Source organism: Peromyscus californicus, unplaced genomic scaffold (genome assembly GCF_007827085.1).
Source record: "Peromyscus californicus insignis strain IS unplaced genomic scaffold, ASM782708v3 Scaffold_3__1_contigs__length_106647218, whole genome shotgun sequence".
Taxonomy (NCBI): Eukaryota; Metazoa; Chordata; class Mammalia; order Rodentia; family Cricetidae; genus Peromyscus; species Peromyscus californicus.
In genome coordinates this window covers 4,740,920-4,754,640 of record NW_026294551.1, presented here as the reverse complement: position 1 = coordinate 4,754,640, position 13,721 = coordinate 4,740,920, and the positions used below count along the sequence as shown (strand labels likewise).

The following is a 13,721-nucleotide window of genomic DNA, read 5'->3' as shown; positions in this document are numbered from 1 at the left end:
TCTGCAAGGTCCCGCTGAAGTTCCTGGCTACCTCCTTCGAATGGCCCCCAACCCCAAGGGGTCTCAGTAGCTCAGCCTGTGGGGCCTGTGGGAGAGACAGAGGAGGGAGAGGACAGACAGGGTTGATGGCAACTGTGACAAAAAGTAAGAATGAAGAGGAGGAGGGAGGAGAGAACGCTTCCTGCAGCTGCAGAGGGGTGGGGTCATGTAGAGAGGAAGGAAGACAGGTCAATGCGTCAGGGCAGTGGTTCTCAACCTTCCTGATGCTGTGACCCTTTAATATAGTTCCTCATGTTGTGGTGACCCCCAACCATACAATTATTTTTGTTGCTACTTCATAACTATAATTTTGCTACTGTTATGAATCATAATGTAAATATCTGATATATGATCCCAAAGGGGTCGTGACCCACAGGTAAAAAAGAACCATGACTTTAGGTAAACTCCAGATTGCATTCCTAGAGACAAGTACACCACATAGCTCTCCCAGGCTCTCTGCCCTCCCTGAGTTGGTACCACCTAAGGATAAAGGGTGTGGGAAAGCCAGAAACCTCAGTCCACCCCTGAGAACAGGCTGCCTTCTGACCTGGGCATTGGGAAGTGACCTTGAGTAGAAGACACCTGCTGGGACAGGAAGCCATGGAGGAGCTGAGGCCAGGAAGAGCAGCTAAAGAAAGGGCTTCTGGGAGGACCACAAGGCCCCGGCACTGGGCACAGACAGAAAGCCTCTCCTCTCCAGGCTCCAGGCAAGCTTGGCCTCAGGGCTGCAGACCCGCACTGTGGCGGCTGTCCTCACTAGGAGCAGGAGCTGGCGCTGTTCAAGGGCTGCCTCTATTTTTAGCCCAGCCTGCTTGTTTTATTTATTTGTGTTTTTGGCTCCTGTGTAAGAGATCTCAAGCTTCGGTCTGCCAGAATGAGGCTGCACTCAAACTCCATCCCACGAATGAGACCCCACACTCTGGCACACAGATGTACATGCACACTCACACGCAGACATCCACATGTGTGCACACAGAGACCAACACACACAGGTGCCCTCCCGCCCCCCTCTGCTCTCCCTAGCTCCTCTGCCCCCTGTTGTCCCCCCCCTCCACTGTGCCCCCACTCCCCTGCCCTTCTCTACACAAAACATCCCCACTCCTGGTCTGATTTTGAAAATCAAACCCTTATAATGACTGAAAGTCCAGTCCATTCTGCAAAGGAAACCAAAATGAATCCTTCTATAAGGCCAAAAATGGCTTTTGAAGGCACAGACCCCCTGTTGTTGCCAACTGGGAGAGAGCAGTGGATGACAGTTTGTCTCCTAGTGAGGTTGCTGTGTGTCCCACACCCTCATCAAAGGGACCCCTCTGTGAGAAGCAATCCCAAGGCCTGATTTTTGGTTTTACTGCTGTTCTATCGTGGTTTATGAAGAAGCCATGGGGGTGGAGGAAGCCAGGAAGCCCCGAGCAGTTTGCCCGTCCCAGCTATGGACTTTCCTAACAGGTATCACACCCCAGGCTGAACACCTTCCCTTTGCAGAGTATGATTGACATGTGAGGGTCTGTGTCTGGGAATTACTCATGGCTCCATTGCCTCAAATGCCTTTACTATGGTCCAAAGGGGGTGTGTGTGTGTGTGTGTGTGTGTGTGTGTGTGTGTGTGTGTGTGTATAACTTTTTGTTTCTATGTTTTGAAACAGGCCTTTGCTATGCAGTCTGTCCAGGTTGGCCTTGAACTCACAGTGATCCTCCTGCCTCTGTCTCTTGAGTGTTGAGATTACAGGCCTGTGTCACCACACCCAGCTCCTGTTTGATATAGACAGCCTCACTCTGTAGCCAAGCTGGACTCTCAATTCTCCTGCCTTAATCTCCCAAGTGCTAGGGTTACAGACCAAGCCTGGACTCAGTTTCTTTCTTCTGTCCTTCCATCCTTCCTTCCCCCTTCCCTTTCACCTCTCTCTTTTCTTTTATTTTTTTCAATGCTGGGGTTGGAGCCCAAGGTTTTCCATGTCAGGCAAGTGCTCTGCCGCTGACCTATCCCTTCTAAAAGACTCCTTTTAGTCACTTTTTCCTAGAGAAGAAGAAGATGAAGAAGAAGAAGAAGAGGAGGAGGAGGAGGAGGAGGAGGAGGAGAAGATGATGGAGAGGGAAGAAGAAGGAGAAGATGAAGATGAAGGAGAAGAAGGAGAAGAGGAAGAAGGTGGAGGTGAATGGCCTCTGAAGCCCAACCGCTCTGGCTGGTGTGCCCATCCCATTACCCACAACCACTCCTCTGACACTGGGGTGTACTTGCCTGTCGATAGGGCACAGAGGGGTGACTGGGCTGCTTGGGCAGATTTCTAGGTGTGAAGCTCACCACGGCTCTTGAGGACCCACCGATTGCAGCCAGTGAACTCACCAGCTCCGCCCCACCAGCACTGCCTGAGCAGAGGTGTCTGGCTTGTTCTCTCCGGGTCATTTGCTGGTGTTATTAAAACAGAGTGGCCTTCAAGACACAAAGAGCTGCACTTTGGATCTGAGAGTCTAGCCCAAGAATTCTGTTCTTTCAGGCTGAAGATGTGTAGCTCAGTTCTTACCTGGCTGGCATAAAACCCTGAATTTGATCCAGCAAGCACCACATATACCAGGCGTGGTGGCACACTCCTGTAACCCTGCCGTGCAGGAGGTGGAGACAGGAAGACCAGGAGTTCAAGGTCATCCTTAGCTACCTAGCAAGTTTGAGGCTAGCCCGGATTATCTATTTTACAGCTGATGATGACTAACACACAGATCAGGCCTGGGGCCAGTCTCCAAGCTCACTCCCTAAACTGAGGCCCAGGCTGCCCTTCAGTGCCCTGAAGGACTCAGGCTTTGCTCTAGCTGGACCCATTGCTCAACTTCTCTACCTCCTCCTGGGGTGGAGGATGCTCCCTGCTCAGCCTGGTCTCCAGATATTGGGGAGCTCAGAATGGGCACCCAGGTTAGAGGGGAGTCTCCTTGTAGGGAGACTGAAGGAAACCTGTCTTCTAGCCGCTCTTGGTGCCCCAAGACACACAGCAGGGCAGTGGCGGAAGGAGTTTTTGTTCTTTTCTCACAACAGGGGGTGACTTCATGTTCTCACTCCCCGGAGGTTAAGGAAGCGTGGGAGATACTGAAGGGACCCTCTTTTGCTCCCACCAGGCCTCTGCCAGCCCTTAGAAGCTGCCAACTTTCTGCCATGTTCTCGGCCTCGCAGGAGGAGAAGTGGAGAGCTGCCAGAGAGAGCTCTGAGCTGAGATGGGGATAGTGAGCATGAGTGACAGGAGCCAAGCGACCTCTCCAGTGGAAGTTGTACAGCCTTTGGGCCCTCAGCCAAGAGCGCTTCTCTACTGGCCGGCACCGACTGCAGTGCCTCAGCTGCCTCCTCACGGGAGCAGAGGGCCTTCCCTGCTCTCGGTGTGTCATCTGAACACACCACAGCAGAAAGGCTCTCTTGCTGCCCCGTGGTCTTGCTGCTCCGTGGCCCACAAAGAGGCTTTGGAACCAGTTCTCTGTCCACTGTGGGGCTGTGCCATGTCCCCTAAGGACTTGCTGCTCCCCATGGCTCTAGGTAAATTGCTTTGCTGGGCTGAATTGCCCTGGTGGGACGAGAAAGGCCTGTGTGCATTTGGGGACCCTCCTGCCCACCAGTACTGAGACCCCACCTGCAGGTCTCAGTCCTTCCTGGACTTCAGGGCCAAGACTCAGGGGACACTAAGGCCAGCTGAGGCCTGGGTGAGAGGATGGGACTGTGAGGAATAGGGAAAATGGACACCACACTGCCAGCTGTGTTCAGGCAGCCCGTTGTGGAGGTCCTGAGAGATGGGCATGGGGCCCTGAGTCCTGAGGTCGCTGTGGAGACAGGTGGCGTCATGGGCTGGAGTCGTCTAGGAGATGGTCTCCATTCCCTTCTGCACATAGCTGGTTCACTGACCTTTATTCACAGACCTGCAGGAAGCATCCTCCATGTGCCAAGTGGGCAGGAGGCTTCCCAGCCATTGGGCAGCGAGGTGAGCTGCTAAGCCTCCTCAGTCCCCAGGGGCATCCTGCTACTGGCGCTCCCTGCCCCCCGCCAACACTTATTTTTTACATTTATTTACTCTGTGTGTTTGTGTCCGTGTGAGTGTGTGTGCGCTATGGCTGGTGCATGGAGGTCAGAGAATAACTTTTTGGAGTCAGTTTTCTCCTTCCACTATGTGGAGGGCCCAGGAACTGAACTTGGAGCTGTCAGGTTTGGCAGCAAGCGCCTTTTTCCCACGGAGTCACCTCATCCTGCTGGACCTCAAATCCTTCTAACTTTCAAGGCTTGAACCGGGTCCACCCAGCACCTGGGACCTGGCTTGTGGTTCCTACAAAGGCACCGCCCACTTGGCTCTCAGACCTCTGCTTCTGTTTCCGCTTAGCAGAGGCTGGCCTGGCTAGATGGAGTGGGGGTGGTGGGGTCAGGGATGTTTGTGTATCCACACAACTCCACTCCTCCTTCCCAGTGCCATGGATCCAGGGCCACAGGGACATCGAAGCCACATCACACTCAGTTGGCTGCCCCATGCACTGCCACCTGTCACATGCCCCAGTGCCTAGAAACATAGAACAGCTCCAGGCATCACAAAGGCTGGTTCTGGGTACCTCAGAGATTCCCATTTACTCCCAGAGGCCGCAGGGGCAGTATCTGGCAAGTAACCCCCCTCTTCAGCAAACAGACACCAAGAACCAGTGCTGTGGGATGGTCTGTATGTCAAGTGTGTTGCTGATTGGTCAATAAATAAATCACTGATTGGCCAGTGGCCAGGCAGGAAGTGTAGGCGGGACAAGGAGGAGAATAAAGCTGGGAAGTGGAAGGCTGAGTCAGAGAGACACTGCCAGCCGCCACGATGACAAACAGCATGTGAAGACGCCCGTAAGCCACGAGCCATGTGGCAAGGTATAGATTAATAGAAATGGATTAATTTAAGCTATAAGAACAGTTAGCAAGAAGCCTGCCACGGCCATACAGTTTGCAACCAATATAAGTCTCTGTGTTTACTTGGTTGGGTCTGAGCGGCTGTGGGGCTGGCAGGTGAGAAAGATTTGTCCTGACTGTGGGCCAGGCAGGAAAACTCTAACTACAAACCAGAGTCTTTCCTCGGTCCAGGGGTAGTCCTCCTCTTCCAGGGAGGCCTCCTAGGTGACCTGCAAACCTGACTCTGCTGGTCTCTGCCCTCTGTGCGTGAACACAGCAGGGCTTCTATGCTTGCAAGCTCTTCACCATGGCTTGCCTCGTACCCCATGGCCGATCTTGCCCCATACAGGGCTCTTTTTCCACCCTCTCTGGTGTCCCAGGAGCAGAAGCTATCAACAGCCCATGCATTCAAGTGCTTCTGGCTGATGTGCCCTGGTCACAGAGAAGAGGGGATAGTGAGCCTAGGGGCTCCAAAGTGGTGTCCCATCGAAGGTCATGCATCACCCCATCTGAGTGGGGCTGAGTGGCGGCTTCTGGGCTTTTTCCTGTAAGGTCTGGAGCCACAGGAGCAATTGGGAGGGACCTCACGCTACTGTATTTGTCGAAGCCTTCCTGAAGCACTGGGCCTTGCTCGGCCTACTACCCAGAGGTCTCAGCAACTGTGTGTGACCTGTGTTCAGCCTTGGGATTAGCTCTCTTTAAAGACTTTCTTGTTTTATGTTTTCTTTAAAATTTTTCATGCAATATATTTGATCACGATTTCCCCTCCCCCAGTTCCTCCCAGATCCTCCCTACCTCTCCACCCAACTTTATGTTCTCTCTCTTTAAAAAAACAAACAAACACACATACACACAAAAAGACAAGAAACACACACACGAAGAAAAAACAAAAAAAGGAAGCCAAAATATTTAAGAAAAATACCGGTAAGACAAAAAATGCCCAAACAAGCAAAATGAGACAAAAAGTCTGCAAAAATACCATTGAGATCGTTTTTTATTGGCCAACTATGCCTGGGCATAGGGCCTACCCTGAAGTGTGGTTAATATAACCAATGAGACTCCACTGGAGAAAACCGATTGTTCCTCTGCCAGGGTATTGGTTGCAGGCTGCTTCTTGGTTAGGGGCGGGAGCCCATGTCTACGTGCCCCTCTCGATTTTCTTGTTTCAAATTTTATTTGTACATTTACTTATTTTGTGTGTATGTGTGAGGCCTCATGGGTGCCAGAGCATGCACCCATGAGGACAGAGGACAGTGGAGATCAGAGGACAGTCTGCAAGAGCAGGCTCTCTCCTGCCGTGAGGCCCAGGCATCAAGTTCAGGCCATCAAGTTTAACAGCAAGTATCTTTACCCACTGCATCATCTTGCTAGCCCACTGAAAGGATTCTTTTCTTTCTTTCTTTTCATTATTTTTTGCATATGAACATTTTGCCTTCACATATATCTGTGTACCACATGTATGAAATGCCTAAAAAGGCCAGAAGGCTTTGTATCTCCTGGAGCTGGAGTTACAGATGGTTGTGGGACACCATGTGGATGCTGTCCCACACAGGGAATTGAACCTGTGTCCTCTGGAAGAAGAGTTGGTGCTCTTAACCTCTGAGCCATCCAGGTACTGAAAGGGTTTTCTAAGCAGATAGTGGAGTAGCCATCAAGATACACACAGACCAAATAAATAACCACTCATAGCAATAGCAAGATTGGCAGGGACCTTTTTTCCGAGGGGGGGGGGGCCTGGGGAAGCCTGTCCAAAGGTGGGAAGTGTAATACATTCTGTGTCACTCTGAAGACCAGGCTCTCAAGGCTCCCTAAGCCAATAACCATGATAAAAACTTGAGGAGCCGACAGGGGACACACACCCCTCTTGTCACTTTAAAGAAACATCAGAACAACAGATGGCACCAGGCCTGGCTTTTCTCTTCCCTGCAGACCCATGTCTGGCTCCTCCTCTGAGCCCTTTTGCCCAGTTAATTCTGCACAGGCTGACTTGATTAGGTGAGGTCAGTGTCCCTGGATGACACCTAGAGGATGAGCTTTGTCTGGACACCTGCATTCCTCGTGGAAGGGTGAGGCCTGTTATAAAAGGGGTCCCTTTGGGATGCCTGCTGCTGGCCCAACACCACCTCCAGGTAGTCTGGTGGATGCAGTGTGCTCTCACCCCACCACAGCCAATCCCACATTCATTGAACTGTCCCATCATCTCACAATCCCTGAGAGTGTGTGCTGTGCAGGCGCCTTCAAAGCTGGAAAAGGAACGAGGTAGGACATGGTAGCTTGAGTAGCTGGATACAACCTGAAAGACACAGTCCCAAGCCCGGCTCCAATCCCGGCCCCAATGGTGGCATCTAGGCAGGCTGGCTCACCCACTATGGAAAAAGGTACACAGGCATTTGAATGTATTTTCCTTTCTTTGAGTTCTTTTTAACCTGCATTAGGTGTTTTGCCTGCCTGTATGAATGTTCACCACATGCATGCCCTCGGAGGTCAGAAGAAAGCATAGAAGCCCCTGGAGCTGGGGTTACAGATGATTGTGAGCTGCCGTGTGGGTGCTGGGAAGCAAACCAGCGTCTTCTAAAAGCACTCTAAACAGTAACCCAGGCTGGCCAACTCTAGATCCCCCTGCCCCACCCACCCGAGTGCTGGAAAAGCAGGCACACACAGCCACACATCACCCCCTCTTGGCATCTCATTTAAGACCTGGAGGCCAAGACGACTCGAGGGCAGTACTCCCGGTTGACATGAAACCGTGACAGGCTCGGACTCTTGTGAACTCCTGCTCCCCAGTCACTGCCTGCTGCTCAGCTTCTCTGCCTTCAAAGAGGGATCATAGCCAGCCTGCAGGCAGATCAGGTGAGATTCAGAGCCCGGAGTGGTGGACAGATAGAAGCCAGAGCGAAGTGCTGGTGTTGAGGACAAAGGCACACCCTCCGGGTCTGCCCGCCACAGGCTGGAAGACTTGCCCATCACTCTAGCCTCCAGCTACACTCAGCGGCTGGCTGGTGTCTCGCTTTCTTTCTCCCTCTCCCACTGTCCTCTGCAGCAGCGGATAACGGATAACGGTAGTTACTGGCCTTTGTGGAGGTGCTGCACACACCTCAGCACAACCAAACAAGGCCACACCTCCTAATCCTTCCCAAACAGTTCGTCAACTGGGGACTAAGCATGCAAATATATGAACCTATGGAGTGTAGGGGGTGGGTATTCTCATTCAACAGACCAGTGTCCAGAGGAGGAAACTGAGGTTGGCAGCAGGTGATGAGGCTTGATGGCAGCCCTATGTCTGTCTGGTGACCGCTGTGCCAGCTTGAAGGTGCCGCCCGCCTTCAGCCTGCAAGCCACATCAGCTGAGGACAGCTGTGAGTGCTGCCCAACAAAAAAACTGAAACCTTGAGACTTCTAAAAGATTATTTATTGTTGTGAAATATTAATTGGAGATGTGTTATGTTTGTTTGTGCTGTGGAACATTTGTTTAATGATGTAAAGATGTGTTGCATTCTTTTATGTTGCATTTGTTTAACTCTGTGAAGCTGTGTTACTTTGTCTAAAACACCTGATGGTCTAATAAAGAGCTGAACAGCCAATAGCGAGGCAGGAGAAAGGATAGGCAGGGATGGCAGGAAGAGAGATTAAATAGGAGAAGAAATCTGGGAGGAGACGATCATCAAGGAGAAAGAAAAGAGGAGAGGAGGGCGTCAGGGGCCAGCCACCCCGTTACACAGTCAGCCATGGAGGAAGAAGGAAAGAAGGTACACAGAATAGAGAAAGAGAAAAGCCAGGAGGCAAAAGTAGATGGGATAATTTAAGTTAAGTAAAACTGGCGAAAAACAAGCCAAGCTAAGGCTGGGCATTTATAAGAAAGAATAAGCCTCCGTGTATTTATTTGGGAGCTGGGTGGCAGGCCCCCCAAAGAGGCAAAGAACAAAGTATAAAAAAAACCAACTAATTTTTTATTATTTTAAAACTATGTGTGTGTGTGTGTGTGTGTGTGTGTGTGTGTGTGTGTGTGTGTGTGTGTGTGTATGTGTATCTGTGTGTGTAGCAGGCAGGCTTTACATAGGGTTTCAGGTGTGTGTGTGTGTGTGTGTGTGTGTGTGTGTGTGTGTGTGTGTATCTGTGTGTGCACATATGCGTGTGAGTGCAGGTGCCCAAGGAGTCCAGAAGAGGGTGTTGGATCCCCTGGAGGTGGACTTGCAGGTGAGCTGCCTGGTGTGGGTGCTGGGAACCAAACTTGGGTCCTCTGCAAGAGCAGTAAGCACTCTTAAGGGCTGAGCAGTCTTCCCAGCCCTTATGAACTTTCTCTTTTTGTAACTAGGCTGTGTGATTCCCATGAAATTTGTAGATATTAATGTCATTCCACAATGTCAAAAGGTTGGACACGAATGTTAGAATCTATTGTTCCCCACTTCATGGTTTCTGCCTATCTACACCCCTCCTGGACTATCAAATGTATTTAACATTGAATAATCACACACAATCATTGATTCAACAATGTTTACTGAAGACCCACTGTGTTCCAGGTACCATGTGTAGCAGGAATCTTAAAAGTTCTTATTAATAAAATCGAACCCGGGGCCAGTTATTGGGGTGAATACTGGAAGATCAGAGAGACAGAACAAGCCACAGCTAACCTCACCTGGCCAACTTCTCAGCTGATCTTGTTTCCTCAGACTGGAAGCCTCTGTGTCCTCATATCTGAATGGTTCTCAGCTGAACTGTGCTGCTCAAAACCTAAAAGCTTAACCAGCCAAATGCTTCTAGTTTCTGGTCCTCATGCCTTATATACCTTTCTGCTTTCTACCACCACTCCCTGGGATTAAAGGCATGAGTCACCATGCTTGGCTGTATCCTTGAACACATGGATTTCAGACTCTGGAATGCTAGAATTAAAGGTGTGTGCTTTTCTGTTCTCTGACCCCAGATAAGTTTATTATGGTACACAATATTTTGGGGAACACAATACCACCACAACCATGTGAGGGCCTGAGGCTAGAAAGTAAGCCAAACAGACAAAATTGCCTCCACACTCCCTTACCTGATGCAGTGTTCCATCGCTGTGAAGAAACACCATGCCCATGGAAACTCTTAAAAAAAAAAAAAAAGCATTTAATTGGGGCTGGCTTACAGTTTCAGAGGGTTAGTCCATTATCATCATAGCAGGAAGGAAGCAGGCAGGCATGGTGCTGAAGCAGTAGTTGAGGGCTTTACATCCTGATCCACAGGCAATAAGCAGAGAGAGAACTGGGCCTGATGTGGGCCAATACCTCAAAGCCCACCTCAGGAACACACCTCCTCCCACAAGGCCACACCTCCTAACACTTCCCAATCAGTTCGTCAGCTCAGGACTAAGCATGCAAATATGTGAAGCTATGGGGTGTAGGGGGGGGGGCATTCTCATTCAAACCGCCCACCATACCTAACAATACTGTTATTTATGTATTTGGTAGTCTCTCATGTCCCAGGCTAGCCTCGAACTCCTGAGATTACAGGCATGTCCACCACACTTGGTGTATGTTGACACATTGCTGGGCATGAGAGGGGAAGGTAATGACATCCCTATGCATTTTCCCAACATAGCACTGCAATGCAGTCTAAACCACAAACGTGTATTATCTCATGTTCTGAGGGTCCAAGATCAAGGTGCCAATAGGGCTGTTTCCCCTAAGGGCTTGTCCTAGTTTGTGTTCTGTTTCTGTGCTAAACGCCAAGACCAAAAGCACCGTTTGTTTCAGTTTCTACTTCCAGGTCATGGTCTATCATGAAGGAAAGGCAGGGCAGGAACTTAAGCAGGAATCATGGAAGAATGCTGCTTGCTGGCTTCTTCACTTGGTTCATGCTCAGCCACCTCTCTTGTTCAGCTGAGACCCACCTGCCTAAGGATGGTGCTGCCCACAGTGGGCAAGGCTCTTGCCTGTCAATCATCCACTAAGAATCTCTCACAGACATGGTCACAGGCCAATCTGACCTGGGCAATTGCTCATTTGAAGTTCCTGCCTCCCAGGTGGCTCTAGGCTGTGTCAAGCTGGCAATAAACCTAAGCAGCACAAGCTTCTCTCCCAGGCTTGTGTATAACCCTTCACTAAGTTCTCACATGCATGCTTGGTGTCTCTCTGCGTGACAAAACCTCCTCTTCCTGTGAAAATACCCACGCGTGCAGGCTCATCCTGGTTCTCTTATTACATATCTTATTATAAGTCACCTCTCTGAAAGCTATGTCTCCAAACAGCCACATTTCTTGGCCATAGAACTTGTCTTACTGAGAGTTTTATTGCTGTGAAGAGACACCATGACCACAGCAATGCTTATAAAGGAAAACATTTCATTGGAGCTGGTTTACAGTTCAGAGGTTTAGTCCATTATCATCATGGCAGGAAGCATGGCAGTGTGCAGGCAGACATGGTGCTGGAGAGGTACTGATAGTTCTACATCCAGACAGGCAGACAGCAGGATGAGAGAGACCCTGGGCCTGGCTTGAGCACTTGAAACCTCAAAGCCTTCCTCCAATGACACACCTCCTCCAAGGCTGTACCTGCTCCAGCAAGGCCACTCCTCCTAACAGTGCCACCCCTGTGAGCTTATGGAAGGCATTTTCATTCAAACCACCATGGAACTGATGGGTACAGAGCAGGCCAAGAGCCCAGGGGCACCTGTGTCCCACCGCTCTATGTGACTGCGTATCAGAGAATTTTCTACTACGGTAGCCACACGGCCTTCCAGTGATCTTTTGTTGTTATTATTTGCTTGTCTGTTTATTTTTACTTTTGTTCTGCCTTGAGATAGGGTCCCGTGTAACCCAGACTGGCCTCAAACACACTGTGCAATTGAGGATGACCTTTGTCTTAATTACTTTTCCATTGTTGCGAAGAGACACCATCTCCAAGACAATAATTAGACTAAAGAGTCTATTGGGAGCTTGCTGACAGAGGGTGAGTCCATGACCATCCCGGTAAGGAGCATGGCAGCAGGTGGGCAGGCAGGGTGCTGAGCTGCGGGTGAGAGCTTGAAACAACACCCAGGAGGGAGAGAAAGCTAACTGAGAATGGTGTGGTGTGGGGTTTTGAAACCTCAAAGCTCACCTTCAGTGATGCACTGCCTCAGGCAAGGCCACATCTCCTAATCTTCCTAAATAATTCCCCAAACTGGGGACCAAGCATTCAAACATACGAACCTGTGGAGGCCATTCTCATTCAAACCATCACAGCCTTGAACTCCTGATCCTCCTGTCTCTACTTCTTGAGTGCTGGGATTACAAGCATATGCCACCTCGGCTGGTTTGTGCAGTGCTGGGGATCCAACCCAGGGCCTCCTGCATGCCAGACAGACACTCCACCAACTGAGTGACATCCCCAGCCCTCTCTGGTGTTTCAGTGTTCCTAGGGAGACCTTTATAGTGGCACACACACACACACGGTCTCGTTCAACAGTTTAGAGTGGTGTGTGGTCCTAGCTCCCTCGCCATTTGTTCCAAATTACCATTGTGTTCCTTTCTCCGTTATGACTGTAGCCTAGCATCTGGAAGGCTTGCATGTGGCCCACTGATACGATGTAATGAGAGCTGTACCCACCTACCTAGAGAGGTCACACACAGAGGATGTACGACCTGAGCTTGGGGCATTGTTTCCCTGAGTTTGTACACAAAGACCCTCCATAGCAGGGCTTAGTGGGCAGACTCGAGAGTCGGGTCTTTGTTTAATAGGAGTCTCTTTTCTCCAGGCATCAAAGGGATTAATTTTGTAGAGTAAACAGACTTCAAAACAGGATGCAGGCTCTGAAAGCCTGCACCTGGCTTGCTAGTCCTGGCTGGGTAGAGAAGGAGAAGGATTTGAGGCAGCACATGAGGGAAAGAGGGGACAGGAACCTTCTTGCAAGCATTCAGCAAACAGGCTCTGCAGAGCCCTGACTGACCTGGCAGGGATACCCTGGACAGTCAGGTGAGGCCGGCTTCCTACCCTGTTTTCCTGTGTCCACCTACACACAGGAGCCTCACCTCCTGGCTGACTGTGTCCAAAGATGTGCTTGCTACATTCCAGAAGGATTTGAAGACCATGCCTGGGAAAGACACATGTTCCCTGGACTGGTGGAGTCCCCTCCCCAAGCAGCCCCTTTCTACAAAACCAGAAAACTGGGGGCATCTTTGGGATCCTGACCCCTTGGGAATCCCCAGTTCAGATACTTTAATCCCAGCACTTGAGATCTCATGCCTTTGCTTGGGAAGTCACTTTTAATCCCAGCACTAAAAAGGAAGTGATATGGTGGGCAGAGAAAGGTATATAAGGAGTGAGGAGACAGGAACTAAAGCCTTTTCGGCTGAGGAAGTTCATTAGGCTAGAGGCCTCGGTTGAGGCTTTTCGACAGAAGCGTCCCTTTCAGCTAGAGGCTTTTTCAGCTGGAGCCTTTTGGCTGAGGACTCAAAGAATTTCAGTCAGAGGATTTGTGGAATTGGTGAGGTGAGATGTGGCAGTGGCTTGTTCCTCTGTCTCTCTGATCTTCAGGCAAAGTTTATTAGAGTACACAATATATCACCATGAGGGAGCCACAGCCATCAGCCCAGGGCCTCGAAGAGGACTGAACTGTGTTGATGGCTCCTTATATCCCAGCACCAAGCCCAGTTAATAAATGCTGAATGAACATGCAAATGAAGGAATAAACTAAGGATGAATGAATGAGAAAGCCTGGCTGCTCAAAGATAAGCTAGCCCAAGTATAGCAGAAGTTAACGGAATATCACCAGAGGCCCAGGAAGCTGGCCAGCTTCAAGGCTCGGTGACAACCCCCAATACCATAATTCATAGCGTGTAGCCTTGCGGG

General features: G+C 50.3%; 1 long non-coding RNA gene across 9 annotated transcripts in view; it reads right to left on the bottom strand.

Moving 5' to 3' along the window:
* The window catches only part of LOC128121802 (uncharacterized), a 93,043-nt gene that overhangs the window by 36,367 nt on the left and 42,955 nt on the right, over positions 1-13,721 (bottom strand). For all 9 annotated transcript variants that reach the window (XR_008222261.1, XR_008222264.1, XR_008222259.1 and 6 more), the window contains one exon: positions 9,950-9,998. This is a non-coding gene — a long non-coding RNA (uncharacterized LOC128121802). The remainder of the gene's footprint in view (positions 1-9,949; positions 9,999-13,721) is intronic.